This window comes from Pseudorasbora parva, chromosome 7 (assembly GCF_024679245.1).
Source record: "Pseudorasbora parva isolate DD20220531a chromosome 7, ASM2467924v1, whole genome shotgun sequence".
Classification (NCBI taxonomy): domain Eukaryota; kingdom Metazoa; phylum Chordata; class Actinopteri; order Cypriniformes; family Gobionidae; genus Pseudorasbora; species Pseudorasbora parva.
Genome location: NC_090178.1, coordinates 47,251,556 through 47,263,709, shown reverse-complemented (window position 1 = coordinate 47,263,709; position 12,154 = coordinate 47,251,556). Strand labels below are relative to the sequence as shown.

General features: G+C 39.0%; 1 protein-coding gene across 2 annotated transcripts in view; it reads right to left on the bottom strand.

The window, feature by feature from the left end:
• grik2 (glutamate receptor, ionotropic, kainate 2) overlaps positions 1 to 12,154 on the bottom strand; it is a 344,433-nt gene that overhangs the window by 130,123 nt on the left and 202,156 nt on the right. The window lies entirely within an intron of this gene.

Sequence of the window (12,154 nt, the reverse complement as noted above, 5' to 3'; positions counted from 1 at the left end):
CCGCTGATCGTCTGCCTCTCACAACTCCGAAAAAAGCAGATAAAATTGTCAAAAAGGTGCTCTCTTTATAAATAAACCTCGTTGGTGCGAGCTGGTTGCTGGTTTTAAACTCGTCCGTATGGTACTATTAATTATAAATATTATATTTAGCTAGCTACTGTTATGTTGTAATGCTTAATATTTGAAACAACCCAATACATTTGTTAAACATCTGACATTTGTGTATTTAAGATAGGTTGTAGGTTATCCTAACTTTAAGAAGTTATTTACAATGATTTTTAAGAACATTCTTTTTGTGAATATAAATACTTCTTACATTTTATCTTAAGAACAATCATAAGAAAAAAGATAAGAACTTTTTTAAGAAAAGTTTTTGGGAATACAAAAGATTCGTATATATTTTTTTCTTAAGTTAGAAAATAAGAAGAAACTGGCAGTTAAGAATCATTTTATTCTTAAAGGACAACTCCGGTGAGAAATGAACCTAGGGGTAATTAACAGATGGTTACCGAGTAGATCGTTCTCTGGGATGCGTTTTCTTGAAAATCGAATGTAAAGAGTTTTATCTTTAAAAACAGATTAGCTTATAATGCTTGTCTATGGGGCACAGGGTAGACACAGTGTGGTGAAATTAAATCGCTAGTTAATACCACTAACAAGGCTCAAAATAGCCTCACACTAACACGGTAGCATAATGAGGGTCCCTACATGTAAACCGAAGCATTGAGAACTTTGTAAGAGTACAAACAGTTTAATAAGAAGATACGTTGTAAACATAGTGCCTTACGCGTTCACGGACAGGCACCGTCTCGAAAAACAGTCTCGATGAATCGATCTACGAGCGCTGTTCTAAGTGAACTGGTCGATAGGAATTAAGTTTGTGAAATGTAATAACATGGACATTTTTATTTTTATTTATTTATTTTCTCTGTTGTGTTCAGTGTTTTCTTCCGGAAACAACGGACCATATGAGATTCCAAGTCACAGTTCATCACTTAGCAGAGCTCTCGTCGCTCGATGAGTCGAGACTGTTTTCCAAGATGGCGCCTGTCCGTGAACGCGTAATGCACTGTGTTTATAAAGTGTCTTCTTATTAAACTGTTTGTACTCTTACAAAGTTCTCAATGCTTCGGTTTGCATGTTGGGACCCTCATTATGCTACTGTGTTAGTGTGGGGCTATTTTGAGCCTTGTTAGTGGTATTAACTAGCGATTTAATTTCACTACTCTGTGCCCCATAGACTAGTGTTATAAGCTAATCTGTTTTTAAAGATAAAACTCTTTACATTCGATTTCCATGAAAACGCATCCCAGAGAACGATCTACTCTGTAACCATCTGTTAATTACCCCTAGGTTCATTTCTCACCGGAGTTGTCCTTTAAGAATGTTTTGTGAATCCGGCCTCTGGTCTAAAGTACTACGAGTGTACACTTATTACACACAGGGATACACAGCAGCACACACACATTTTTAATTATTAAAAATATAAGGATTCCTCTCTGGAAAAGCGTTCATTCTTATCGCTCACAAATTCCTCTGGCGTTTAAAGGGAAAGGGGGATGAGACTCTGATTGGTTTATTACATTACACACTTAAACCAGACGTGACTGAGATGAGGTACAACCCTTTTGGACAATGGGCCTGGCACGCCAACTGTTTTTTTTTTTTTTTCTTTTGTTAAACTAGCAAAAGTGGATTAATCAAAATTTCTACCCAAACTTGCAGTCTTCACACCAACTTGAACACTTAGACCAAATTCAGGAAACACATCATGTAAGTAGACAAGTGTTCAGGTGCAAAGACCGCAGATGTGGGTATTTGGACAGGGAATTTGTCTAAGGCATTTCAGAATTATCAATCTCAATCCCATCGCAAAGTCACTCCATCGTTGTTTCTGCTCATTTTATTATCAGATAAAACTTTTATCTGACTGAATTGAGCGCATTTTTTAAAATGTATGTGCATCTTGGCATTTTCAACCCGCGTTGTTAATGCTATATCACAAAATGCACACAAAAAATGGTGTCGTCAGTCAATGTATGCTCAGGCTACAGAGCCTTGACAGCACACGTGATGCTTAAGCTTGGTTTCTATGCATTTCATTTGGGTGAGTAGATACATGACTCCCAAGGCTAGTGTGAGAAATACTTCACAGCCACAAATGAGTGTGTGTGTTTGTGTGTGTGTGTGTGTGTGTGTGTGTGTGTGTGTGTGTGTGTGTGTGTGTGTGTGTGTGTGTGTGTGTGTGTGTGTGTGTGTGTGTGTGTGTGTGTGTGTGTGTGTGTGTGTGTGTGTGTGTGTGTGTGTGTGTTGGCAAAGGGCTATGCCAGCCAGAGGCCAAATATATCATGAGCATAATGAACATAATGAGCAAATATTAAAAGTGTATGGGATGACTTTTGGGCCTTTAGACAATGAATATTCAATTTATAATGTTAGTTTTTTTGTAATTAATAAAAAATAATAAGTGTAACAGTTATGATAAAAATATGCAAATATATAAACAAATGCAGTGCAAGATTAAGCTGCCAGGATGAAGCTTGACAGTATATATTCAGAGAGAGAGAGAGCGAGCACTGCAGCATCTTGGGTATGGTGGCCAACTGGGTGTGTGGACTGTGTGTGGCTGTGTAATTAAATGACTTCTTTGATAAAACAAAGTCAAGATATTCGCTCAGTGATGTATTAATATTATGATGTGCTTATCTGTGACTGGTTTACAAATGTAAAAAAACAACAACAACTAAGAAAAAAAGTTTAAATCAGTTTGTTTGTGTGATTGTTTTTTTATTGTTGTTATTGTCGTGAGATCAGGCACTGGAACAGAGGTAGAAGATATCAATTCCAGAAGTAAGAAGGCAAATGCCGGAAACAACATAACAGCTTCACTGACATAAATACAATACGCAGGAGAAAACTAACTGAACAAGAAACAGGTGCACAAAGTAATCGGTAACCATGACAACAAACAAGGGCACAATCAGTAACCTAGAAAATGGAAAAGAACTGGGAAAATGGGGAACAAAAGAAAGACGAAACAGAGCACAGGGAAACAACAAATAAAAAAAAGATATTGTTGGATTGTTTGAGGCTGTCTGCATCAACTAGACTTGACTGTAGTTCAGTTCTGTGTTGTTTAACAGTCATACACTAGCGTGCTGCGTGTGGGTTTATTGCTGTGGCGTCATCATAGATAAGCAGTGCCTTGAATATCACATACACAAACTACAGTTGCTTTTCAATACATCTTGCAGTTTATCCTTGAAGTTTTGAGTTGTTTTCTGAAAAATGCTGACAGTTTTGGAGATTAATTAAATCAAACCTTCCAGCACTGAAAACGTTTTATGATAATAACCTTGGTGTGTTTGTAATTCTCAGCATTAATCATGGTCCAAATTAACCAGGGCTTGAATCAAAAATTCCACTGGAAATGACAAAAAAATCCCCAGATATTTCAAATGTGGGAATAGTGTGGCAAAACTCATTTGTATCGAACATTTGATATATTTTCTTTCTCAACTGTTTATGTTCACTTCAAACAGAACTGGCCAATATGGCATTTGGCAAACCGGCAATTTGACATTATTTTCTGTGTATTTGACTTTTTAAGTGCAATAAGCAGCGAAAAAAGAGCTCCATTTAGTCCTGAGAGGTGGCTTTATGTGCATGCACTTTAGGTATGAGCACAAAATCTGCCGGAATGAGTACAATTATGCCCAATAGGAGCGATCTGTGAAATTCAAGCCCTGTAAAACCAAATATTCATCCCCAGCAAATGAAACGAGTGGGTGAGGAGAGGAGGGTTTGTGTGTCACTCGCTGTCAGAGAGGAGAGAGAGAGAGAGAGAGAGAGAGAGAGAGAGAGAGAGAGAGAGAGAGAGAGAGAGAGAGAGAGAGAGAGAGAGAGAGAGAAAGAGAGAGAGAGAGAGAGAAACTCTAAAAAAAATGAAATATATATTTCAGCGTTTCAGATAATCCCAGTATCAACATGTATAAAAAAATTAATAAATGCAATATAATGTAACACTACATTGCAGTTAGTGTATTATTTCAGATGCCATTTTAAAAGACTACAATTGAAAAACATATATTATAAAAAAAGTGTGACTGCGTTACACGCTACTGCAGAAATACATCCACAATTGGTGGGCTGGCAGGTGTTAATGTCAAGCCCTGGGTACAGATATACTTTACTTTATGTGTTGGTAGCAGTTTTTAAAATTATTTTCAAATTACCAAACTAAAACACAGTACAAGGCAGAGAGAGCAAATTAAACCGAGTAAGAGACCTTAGGCTCAGTGGGATGTGTCATTTATGCCGTAAATTAATTTCATTATAGAGCTGAGCAGTCACATTAAGACGTCACGCGATGACGTGTCAGCAGGGTTATCATGTGTGTGCGCGCGTATGTGTGTGTGTGTGTGTGTGTGTGTGTTTGTATGTGATAAACATGATGCGATGTTGGCCCCGAGGCCTCTGCTTCTTGTGGCTGACTATTGTTGGGGTCAAATTTCAGACTCTTTATGTACTTGTCTTAATCGAGAGTAAACCATCCCGACATGTCCCCCAACCACCCCACGCACACAAGCTTGCTTTATTCTCTCTCTCTCTCAACTAACTCCATCAGTTTCTGATGTAATGCCTGGAAAGTTATGCTTACCTATTCCTGGGTGTTGATATAACAGTGCATGAGCTAGACTAGTCAGAGCAAGTTATTCTTCATCACAGTCCATCCATCTCTCTTAAAGGTATAAATTATGCTTTTTCGAAAATTACCTTTCATGTAGAGTGTGAGCTGCTGGTAAACTCGTATAACATTTTAAATATTAAAGTGCACAGGAGTTATTGTCTCCCTAAAGGAAGAATCGGTTCTGAGCTGCCGAAGCGAGTCGTCAGTAGTTCCAGTCTCACACCTACGTAACAGATCATTTTGCATAATGAAACCAGGCCTGCCTGCGAACATCGTCTACTTTGACCATCCCTCAAACACTAGTTGTATCTGAGACCAAAAGAATTTAGTTTGTGTTGTCGACATGTCAAGAAGAAGTTTTTTCAGAGCTGCGAATCTATTTTACTGCTATTCCAAAGGATGACACTCGAACTAGAATTGTTACGGATAAAATAACACGTAGTTATAACCGATACTGTTTGTATCACTATTAGGGGTTGCAAGTTTAAGTAAGTTAATCATCGCGCTAAACTGCGTGCTGCATTGCAACACACACACATAGCCAAAACCATTCAGTAGCACATAAATTTATTGTCAACACAGTTCTGGGATTTATCAATAGAATAGCTTAGAAACTGAAGAGTTCTGGCATATATTTCTTGATAACTAAAACTCACAGCTTCACTATTAGTAGAGAGACGCTGCCAGGTAGAATTAATTCACACACAATCACTTACTATAATGCATTCACATATCGTTATTGTGCTACTTTATCTGTATCTTATTCAGAACGAGCAGAAATCTGAGAGAAATATAATGACCATAAGACAAAAGAACTGATACAGAAGCTGTTATGTAGGATTAATAACCTTATGAGCAGTGCTGTGTCATATGCCATAGCTGTCTTGTGCACAAGAAGACCCGAGTACTGTTCGCATCTCAGCTGGTTCAGGTTTATTTGTTCATTAATGACGTCATCAGCGACTTGTCAACGTCGACTCGACTTTCATCACATAAATGTCGACTTTTAAAAAATGGAAGTCATTCAACCCCTAATCACTATGTAAATTCAGATATGCTAATGGACTTTTGATTTCTGACATGCGCTGTAAGCGATAAACCGATCACAACAGACTGGGCCATCTGACCAATCAGAGCAGGGAGGCTCTCGGAAAGAAGGGGTTTAGAGAGACTGACACTTTAGAGCTGATCTGAGCGCATGGTCTGAAGCTCATGGTGCAGGTGCACTTAGGGTGTGTCCGAATCCACTTTTGCTAGTTTAACGATGGTCTAAAAGGGTTCTACCTCGTCTCTTAATAAGTCATGGGTGTGTTTTGGGCATAACATGCAATAAACCAATCTGAGTCTCATCTCCCATTTCCTGTGAAAGCCAGTTGTGCTCACATCATGCCGGATTCACTATTTACATGTTAGAATTTGTGAATTGTAGAATTTGACCAGAGCATTTTTCTAAAATTGTCTTAAATACTTCAGGAACACAATCTACACACGTACACAAATGCACTATGATCATTCTTAATACACCTTGTTAATATTTCATTGAAATATTTCAACTGAATCTTGTGACATCTGGAGTTCATTTTCGTTGTACATTTTACCCAACTTAGTTAAGTAGATTTTACTTATTTCCATATTTGAAATTTACTTAAAGGACAACTTCGGGGAATTTTTAAGTGTATCTTGATAGTTATACCTTTGTGAGTACGGTCTATAGAAAAGAAAAAAGAAAAAAAACGAACCGGATTGGTGCTTGCAACACGGAGCTATTACAGTTAATGCCCAGAGCCCCCCCGCTCAGCTAAAACGGCAGCTTTGGGTGCATAAACGTGAAGGGTGTCTTTGTGCCTCTTAACAGACACAAAATGCAATTAAAATATCTGTTTAACATGAACAGGTCCCTTACATGACAACGAGATGCGAGATTCACCTAAATAGTGTTTTAAACGGCTAGCTGTATCCCGTGCTGAAGTCCCGTGGGAACTCAGCGGTAACCGGAAAAACCTTGACCTTGACCTTGAATGCATGCAAACCTACTGTAGGGAACCCTCCAACATAAAATTAGGAATAATTAAAATATTATAAATATTCTTTAACCCAAAATATGGTTTTCATAAATTTAAAGAGATTGGTTTTGTAAAATGATGTCTTACATTTTTTAGAAACTGTCTAGACAAGTACATAAATGCGTATACCTAAACGAGTACACAAATGTTATTTCCAAATACACATGCCTGATCTTATTGTGAACAATTTGTGACAAAATAGTCTTGTTAATAACTTAATCTGCCTCAGATGTTTTGCCTTGTGCAAAATTCTCAAAAGGTTGCTTTGCTATGACGATATTAAGAGAAAACTTGACCGCGGAAGAGGGTATTTTAATAGAAATGCCCTCTGTAGCGTTCTTCACGACAATGCTGACAATGCAACACATTACCAACTGCACTGACACATTTCAGAGCACAATGACGCGTGAAATCCAGCTTGCGTGAAGGCGTACCTGAGCAGAGGCCTTAGTTCCTCCATCTATTCAAAATCACTGGAATCCATTCTGCACTCAGCCTCAAGACCAAATTATAGAGACTCCATTATTGATAAATAAACTGTAATAAACAGCCTTCATTGAGCTAAATGAATCATAAAATTGCTTGAGGAGGGGTGGGCTGCCTTCGAGTGTGATAAGCTGGTGTATCTGTGTAGCGGGAGGGAATGTTGACAGCTCCTGCCCCAACTAAACAAGTCTCACACAGCTGTCAGTCATCCAGATCGGTGTGGAGAGACTCGATGGATTATGGGATTTCTGTGAAGTCTGGGGCTGGAAACGTGCATAAAAGGCATTTGCTTGCGCCATTCAGAAAATGGCATTATAGTCAATACTGGGATTTATAAGTATAGTAGAGGTATAGTTTAGTTAATCAAAATGTCGTAACTTGACATCTATCACTGAAGTTAAGCCAGTCACGTTCAGTTCTGCTTCCATTCTGGTATTACACATTTTACACAATCCAACAATGACAGATAAACTCAAGTCCTCCGCTCCATTAATTCTGCTCATTAAATAGCCAACACAGTAGTAAAGTTGGCTTTAATTGTTCCGTTTCAAGGCTTTAATTGTACGTTTTCATGCTATCGAGCTATGCAACCTGAATGCATGCGTTCAAAGATGATGAAAATCTGAAACAATATGGATGGGCGAGTGCTCGTGCTCATGGAATCAGAAAGGCCTGCCTCCAGGCTGTTGTTTGTTTTTGTGATCCTGCCTGGGGCGATATTCCAGATGGGGCTTTATGTTTGTTTCTTTCACTGCTATCAATGTGCTCCGCGTAATTTCTCCCTCGGCTCTCCTGCCTCCGCAGCCTTCAGACTCCACCCAGCCTCTGCAAACATCGCAGTCTGTCTTGGATTCAGAGTTATTTGGAGTTTTTCAAATGCAGAACCGCACCGAGGGCATTAAGAGCATGAATATATTGCCGAGATGGGCCGCACCTCGCCATTAAGATCTTAAAATGTTGTCATGAGAACAGGCTCGACGGGGAGGGAAATTGACTGTGTAAAATGTATCATTATTACGGTCGGCTTTTCTGTTGTAATGACAATATGCTTTCTGCGTATCCCATCTCTTGTCTGGGAAATGATGTAGGGAAATGACCCCTGAAGATGACTGCTGCACATGAGTGATGGAGAGTGATGGAGTTGGAATAATGGGAACGGAGCATGAGTGTATCGTACAGAAACGAGAGGCTGCCGTACAGATGAGAGTGGTTTGTGAGTGAGAGCTGAGAATTGACGGTGACTTAGAGAGACAAACAAAGGACTGGGGAAATAAACGGCAAAATGGATAGTTATGGCACTGAAATCTGACTGGATGAGCCACATATCAAGCAGTTGTACACATATCTGTGACCACACATCAGATACAGTTTTTCTCAATCGCTGTGGCTCATGTCTCAAATGAGACTTCTTTTTCTTGTTGGTTTTTTCCCCACAAAATAATAAGGTCAGATCTTTGAACAATTAGTTTCTTGTTCACATCAGATAAGAATTTCTTATTGATTTAAAAAATAAATAAATAATTGTTTCGGCACGTGTGCAAAAGAGTTCAATTGTTTACAGTTTTGACTCTCTGTGGTCATTAAAAATCCCAGGATGTCCTTCGATAAAGAGTAGGGGTGTAACCCCAGCATCCTGGCCATATTTGCCCACTGGCCCCTGTCCATCATGGCCTCCTAATCATCCCCCTCTCCTGATTGGCTTCATCACTCTGTCTCCTCTCCACCAATCAGCTGGTGTGTGGTGAGCTTTCTGGCGCAATATGGCTGCCATCGCATCATCCAGGTGGAGCTGCACATTGGTGGTGGTTGAGGAGATTCACCCTTCTATGTAAAGCGCTTTGAGTGCCTAGAAAAGCGCTATATATATATGTAACAAATTACAATGACTAAACACACATGGCTTGCGGATCAAAACTGAGTTGATTCTCAGTGAAACTGTCAAACTCATCACAACGTATAAGCATTCTTTCACAGTGTGAGCCATCACATGCAAAATTATCCAAAATCTGTCAGACATGTTATATTCCATAAATATGTATGACACAGAATGTTTGTTACAGTTTTTCTCAATCGCTCTGGCACATTTAACATTCTCTAAACTGTCACAACTGTTTGCTGGATCATCAGAACTCTAGCATGTCTGCATAATGAAGTTATTTATCCAAAACATTTCATTCATGTTTCTGTCATTGTGTGAGCCACACTGGTCAAAATCTAATTTTTCTCACTCTGGAAAGATTTATTTACACATTCCATGATTTGTTTCAAGCAGTCTGTTGACACGAACTGTTTTCTATTCTATATAATAATAACAGTTTTGTCCAGCTGAATAATCATTTAGATCACACTGTGGCAATAATGTAGTACAAGAAGAGAAAACGAACATTTTTATTTATACAGACATTTAATTTATTTTTTTAAATTTGACAGTTGTCTGTTCATTTTTATATTCTCTTCTTATGTTTTTCTCTAAAATATATCTGTACATATATTCCTATTGCTCTTTAATGACAAGAATTTACAGCTTATATGCAACACAATTCTACAAAAATAAATGTACAGTATAAATTCATATGAGTAAGTACATAATACTGATGCTTTTCAGGGTTGTGATGTTCCTAAAAAGTGAAATTTGTGTATTATTCATTCGTTACACACAGACTGGTATATTTCAAATGTTTATTTCTTTACATTTTGATGATTATAACTGATAAAGGAAAATTCGGGATCTCAGAAAATTGTAATATTGTGAAAAGCTTCGTTATTTGAGACACCTGGTGCCACAATCTAATCAGCTAATTTACTCAAAACACCTGCAAAGGCTTTTAAATGATCTCTCAGTCTAATTCGGTGAGCTACACAATCATGGGGAAGACTGCTGACTTGACAGTTGTCCAAAAGATGACCATTGACACCTTGCACAAGGAAGGCAAGACACAAAAGGTCATTGCAAAAGAGGCTGTGTAAAAAAAAAGTGTAAAAGCAATAGGGATAACCACACCCTGGAGAGGATTGTGAAACAAAACCCCTTCAAAAGTGTGGGGGAGATTCACAAAGAGTGGACTGCAGCTGGAGTCAGCGCTTTAAGAACCACTGCGCACAGACGTATGCAAGACATGGGTTTCAGCTGAGGCATTGCTTGTATCAAGCCACTCTTGAACAAAAGACAGCGTCTGGGTTAAAGACAAAAAGGACTGCTGAGTGGTCCAAAGTTATAAAGTAAATGCATGTTTTTTTGGAAATCAGGGTCCCAGAGTCTGGAGGAAGAGAGAAGAGGCACACAATTTACGGTGCTTGAGGTCCAGCGTAACATTTCCACAGTCAGTGATGGTTTAGGGTGCCATGTCATCTGCTGGTGTTGGTCCACTGTGTTTTTGAGATCCAAGGTTAACACAGCCATATACCAGAAAGTTATTACCAGAAGCACTTCATGTTTCCTGCTGCTGACCAACTTTATGAAGATGCAAATTTCATTTTCCAGCAGAACTGGCACCTGCACACAGTGCCAAAGCAACCAGTACCTGGTTTATGGACCAAGGTATCCCTGTTCTTAATTGGCCAGAAAACTCTCCTGACCTTAACCCAATAGAAAATCTATGAGGTATTCTGAAGAGGAAGATGCGATAGGCCAGACCCAACAATGCAGAAGAGCTGAAGGCCACTATCAGAGCAGCGTGGGCTCTCATAACACCTGAGCAGAGCCACAGACTGATCGACTCCACGCCACGCCGCATCGCTGCAGTAATTCAGGCTAAAGGAGCCACAACTAAGTATTTAGTGCTGTACATGCTCATACTTTTCATGTTCATACTTTTCAGTTGGCCAAGATTTCTAAACATCCTTGCTTTGTATTGGTCTTAAGTAATATTCTAATTTTCTGAGATACTGAATTTGGGATTTTCCTTAGTTGTCAGTTATAATCATCAAAATGAAAATAAATAAACATTTGAAATATATCAGTCAGTGCATGTCATACATTTTTAGGGAATATAAAATGACAGATTTTGATCACTGAATGGATCATTTTGTATGTGATTTGATTTTGCAAGAGTTTTACAGTTTCACTGAGAATCAACTCATCCGTTTTGTCCATGTGCATTTAGTATTTGTGCAAATTGTACTAACTTGTTTGCAAAACAAATGCAATTTGCTTAAATCAATAAGAAATTCTAATCTGATGTGAACAAGAAACTAATTGTACTGAGATCTGAATTTATTGTTTTGTGGGGGGAAAAGGCTCATTCGAGAATTGAGGCAAAGTGATTGAGAAAAACTGTAATTGAATTAATTGAAATTTCTTGTTGAGGGAGAGAGAGAGAGAGAGAGAGAGAGAGAGAGAGAGAGAGAGAGAGAGAGAGAGAGAGAGAGAGAGAGAGAGAGAGAGAGAGAGAGAGAGAGAGAGAGAGAGAGAGAGAGAGAGAGAGAGAGAGAATCCATAAATGATCATGCTTAGCACATTTCTTGTGTGATTTTGGTGACCGGTGCTTTGACAGACAAACACACACTCGGTCTAGCGCACAGATCCCGACCCGCTGATCCTCAGGGGAAATGAGAGCAGAGATCCACTCAAGCTTACTCTGCCACGGCGGCGCTGATCTGCCCGTCGCTCTCTCCAACACGCACGCTTAGCCTGACGGGCCCAGACACATGTTCAACACTCACCTCCTCTCACACGCCTGCACAGGGTCACACACCGACTCCCTTCACCGGCATATTAAACACCTCATTCACAGACGTGAACAGAGACGCAAATCAGCTTAAGGCCCAGCTGATTACTCATGCAGATATAAGGATAATAAAACATACAATCCAAACCAATCATCTTTAGGAAATTAGGATGGAACTGCAAACTGCACTTTAAAAACAAAGCATCTAAAGGAAAATCATGTTTCAACAAAGATTTAAAGATACAGGC